Raw genomic sequence first — 5295 nt, 5'->3', positions numbered from 1 at the left:
TGATCTTGTGCCGGGCAATTTTCCATGTCACTGGTACGAAGAAGATTCACATCTGTTTGACGATCAGTATTCGCAACTACAAGACCATTGAAATTTTTTAGATAGATAGAATACAATTGTATACAATCAGAAAAACACAACATTATAAATGATATTATAAATTTAACTTAATTCTCTTTCTGCTTTCAATGTATTCTGTATTTCTTTGCTACAAAATCATAAAATTACAAAAACTTACGTGTATGATTGCGTAGTTGCACTTGGTGATCTTGTTCCGGGCAATTTTCCATGTCACTGGTACGAAGAAGATTCGCATCTGTTTGACGATCAGTATTCGCGACTACAAGACCATTGAAATTTTTTAGATAGAAACTGATATTTAATAGGTATTTTTATACGTATTATAATATGTATTATACTATTTAATATGTATTATAGCATCTTTCTTTATGGAATAAAGGGTATAACCGCGCGCACGCACGCACGCGCACACACAAGTAAAAGCCACAATGAATTAATGTACATAAAAAGATTATCTAAGCAAACTTACGTGTCATATTTTCAGTTCGGGGTTTTTTTGAAGGTGTAGGTGAATTTTTCTCATTAATGTTTCGAACTTTGACATTGGACCTTTTCTTCCCTGAATGTGTCGATGCTGAACAAACATAAAATAACACATTGATATAACACAAGGTATGTCAATATTGGCTGCGTCAGTGATTCTTTAATATGATTGGTTCATACATTTAGGTCCAACGAGAAACTAAAGGCAAGAATCTTATTAAAGAATCAGCAGAATTGAGCGCTCACTGATCAGCTTTCTCCGCTGAACGCAGCCATTATCTGAGAGCAAGAAAATGTAATGTAAATTAAATGTAAGATTTACTTTGTTTATGTAAAGAGGGATTAGCGGCTTTTCTGGTACTTTTATGTACACGTGTTGAATCAAAGTTATTCAACTTCTGGACGGAGGTTCCCAAAACTTCAATACCTTCAAATTCCGTTGACAGGCTTTCTAATTGTAGGAATATATTGATTTATATATACTATTTACTTGCTATGTGTAAATAATATGCGATTACATGTCCCGAAATTCAGGCATGATTGCAGCATGAAAGTTCTCCAGAAATAATTTATCGAGCGACGTCGATTCGACATCGTTTCGACATCGACAGCGAGTCATTTCTCGCTGAGTCATACAAACTTAGGTAATGAAAGTGAAATTGTGAATGTGCGATAGTGTATGAACAGTGGCAAGTATTTAGTTTAGTGTCGGTGATCACAAAATGTTTGACATGTTAAACCATTGAACGCACGATACATGACAGACGACTTTTTAACCAACACTTTATGATTAGTTATTACCTTTTAATCAGTTAAACCCTTGATATGCACTTAAAAAATTACTTGTAATATGTAATTAAAAAACATGTACACGCACCGGCATACATGGTGTCCCTATATCCGTGTGAGGCACGCATCCACACGGATATATAGGGACACCATATGTATATGCCGGTGCGTGTACACGGCGTCATAAATGCCTTTACACAGTAAGTGAAGTTGTCCATATATAAACGCATTTATACCTTTTGCATACACATACATGGAAAATGTATATGTGTCATTATGTGCCATGTGTAAAGGTATTTTTGATACCGTGTGTACTTTTATTACCTAATTTTTCATGAACTCACATGCTGTAATCATATTATCCTAAAAGTTCGGAATACACTGTGACAATAAGAATGTATTTCACAAATATAATTACCAGACGTGTTGACATGACTCGTCTCGATTATATCCACTGATGCATGTTTTAGTAAAGCAGCAAATGCTTTGTCATTTGTGGATTCGTGTTCACCTGAATCGTGTTCATCTGAATGGTGTTGTTCATAATGAGAAGGTGGTAGCACAAACGAGTTCGTAGGAGATCCATCTTTATCTTTGATTACAGCAAGATATACAATATTTTAGGTACTTTATTTTACTGCATTTGGAAATAATTTTATTGAAAATTTTCTTTACGACATTACCTTGCTCTTCTGTCGACGTGTCATTAAGATAAGCTGGCCTTTTCCTACTTCGTTTTTCTGTTTGACTTGGAAAGAGAGCTTCATCACACATATCATCAGTATCGTCATTTGTAGATACGTTAATACAATGCTCTTCTACTTGGTTAGCTAGTTGAAGAGAGTCTGCAATAAAAATTTTCTTTTTTAATCATGATTTGTATAAGACAATATTTTATTAATATTCAACATTAAGAAAGACGTACCGAAAGGTCCTAAACATTTATGATATTTGTATATAAGCCAGTCATCACGTGGTTGTAACAAGTGCATTTTGTGTTTATTAAATTTCACATTTTTTTGAGGCCAAAAAACTTTTTCTGATTTTAAATCCACCCAATGTACTGGTACAAGGTTGCAAAAATCGTTGAAAAATACTACAAAGTACTGCATCTGTAAGTTTTATTTCACATCACCTCTTATTAATCTTGTAAAAGAGACATAGCGTAAGTAATATTTTCGCATATCATTAAAATTCCTTTGCGGCTTATGCATTGTACGGGCCACATTTGTAAAGGCGACAGATCTTGGACTTGATATATATTCATGTTGCTTGAAGGACACGGATAATAATTTAAAATATCGTATTTCTTCAGAGACTGTCTTCCAAGAACAACAATCGTATTTTCTATTAATCCAATGTGCTTGATTATTACGACAGTTCTATCATTCATAAAGCAACAGTTATCCGGTCTCTTATTCGATAATTCAAACATACGAAATTGTAAGATTCTGTGCTCGCTGTGGCAATCCAAAGGAAGTTCTGATACAATTGGGTGTTTTAGTAAAGGATAATTCAAAAGTTTCGGATTTTTTTCCTTGTGGAGTTCGTAATTGTGCTTTTCAGATAGTCGTCGATGAATTTGTTGTAAGGGACTTGCATGTTTTCGTATCATTCGCTTTAATACTTGCATATAATTTTCAAAGTCGAAGGTACTGTATGAATCTAATGGTCCATACATCTTTACATCTTCATTTAGATGAATAAGATAGTGAAAGTTACTTGTAACAAATTGCGCTCCATATAATGTTTTAAATTGTTGTACAAAATAAATTAATAATTCTTTCGCATAAGCGTTGTTTCTACAGCACTCTCGAGGGTCGTATAATATTCGCATAGCACAATGTAAACTGTGAAGTGAATTAAATATTCTCGAGGAAGAAAATGTTGCAAAATAATCGGTCCGAGATATAACAGGAAAAAACGAAATTCAGTGCCTTTCCAACGGCATAACTCCTGCAAGCCTCGAGGTTTTCTGTTAAACTCCTTAGGTACCCATTGTGCCGCAATAACTATTGAATCTGACATCCTTTGTATAGCCTGAGAGCTAAACTTCGGACATCGACGATTATCTACCCAGCTCATTAATAGCGATTTCATTACACCCAAGAATACTACGTGCAGGGAGTCCAACGGAAATTGTTTAACCATATCAACAGGTAAACATTCAAAAGGTGAAATTCCAATATGATGTTCTTCGTTCATTCTACTTCTGAAAGTATCGTCAGTTCGTAGCGGTGCCGATTCAGAAAGAAAAACCATTCGGTCTAGAAATTCTCCTTCTTCAGTACATTTATCGCAACTAAAGTATCCATTAAATTGTTTGGTACATTTAACGTAAGACCGTGCAGGACTGTCACAAACTATACATCGCAATGTAATATTGTACTTCGTATTATCTATGACAATTCCTTCAACTTGTAACTGTTTATATTCATCGATAAACGGTGCCAAGAAGTTGTGAACTGAAGTTGGTTTTTTATTGCCATGATATATCCCAATAACGAATGGCGTTTTCAAAGAACTGTGAACAATTTTTCCTAAAATAGGCCATAAACATGTTCCAGAAGATTTTGCTATGGGTAACCCATCGATATTTATATCCAACATCAATTTCGTTTCGTCGATATAAGTTAAACCATGTAACTGGTTTTCTATAGCGTTCCTTAATCCATAATGAAGATATTCTCCAGGCGGACAAGGTCTAATTTTTAAATTAGAAGTTCGAGGTGTTTCTAATAAAGATCGAGAATCTTCAGGCAAATTGTTGTGTTCTGCCTTTTTCAGCAATTTTAAAAGGCGATTTAAATGCACATATTTAATTTGACAATCTATCGCAAACGATTTCAATTCTTCGACAAAATTAAAAGAATGGTTTTCGAAAAATTCAGGATTTTTTCCTTCAAATTCCTCTTCTAAATCACTCTTGTATGTACCGTCTATTGTATTTTGTATAATTTCATCTTCATAATTTAGTGGAATATTCTGAATAACAGTCTTGTTTTCTATAAAATCATGTGTGCCTTCAGATTCGAAATTGTCAGTTCTGATTAGGTTATTATTTTCTTTACATAATTCATGTCCAACATAACGAATATCATGTAAACATCGTAACTTGCTTGCAAATTCTGAATGTGAGTTATGAATATTATGTAGATCTGCTTCTGATGGCTAGCGAGTCGACGAAATACTTGTCGTTTTGATAAATTAGTATTTTTTTTTATTCGGCATATCCCTATACAGTTGGAAAATTTGTTTTCTTGTTAAAAGAAATGCCCGTTAAAATTTTGGTGTTAAATGGTTAACACATTCTATATTATTAGTAACAAGATTTATCTGTTAAAATTTACAGAATGAAATGTAGATTTTATTTTATATAACATAAGAGAGTGGTCTCGGACCATTTGGCTTATTACATCTGGGCCTGGATAGCTCAGTTGGAAGAGCACTCGCCTGGCAAGCGGAAGGTTGCCTAGGTTTGAATCCTAGCCCGTTACTTTTCTCGCCGAAAAATAAGTGGCGCGTCTTAGTGCCTATTATAAAATTCATTTTGTCATTAAAAATATGTTAAGTTTACACAAAATTTATGTTAAATGATTTTGAGATTTGCATTTATTTTGTGTTAAAATATTAACAGACTATTAGTGTGATCCTTTAACATATCCATATTATGTTAAATTAACACAAAAATTTGTGTGGACCGTTTGGGACATGTGATATCTGTTAAATTTAACACAAATTTGGTAAATATTTCCCTTTACTTAGCACCCGCCAATCAACTTCCGTTTGACCTTGATGTTGACCTTGACCCCCAAGGAGGTCAAGGTCATTGCCCATTTCCGTCGCTCATTGTTTGTTAAAAAGTTATGAAGAAAATAAGTTTGGTTTATGTGTAAGTTGCAAGTGCGTTTAGCACGGCGCGCTGCGCGCGCCCCACCCCCC

This window comes from Vollenhovia emeryi, unplaced genomic scaffold (genome assembly GCF_000949405.1).
Source record: "Vollenhovia emeryi isolate VEMERY1.0 unplaced genomic scaffold, V.emery_V1.0 DF939822.1, whole genome shotgun sequence".
Taxonomy (NCBI): domain Eukaryota; kingdom Metazoa; phylum Arthropoda; class Insecta; order Hymenoptera; family Formicidae; genus Vollenhovia; species Vollenhovia emeryi.
Note: the sequence above shows the minus strand (reverse complement) of the source record.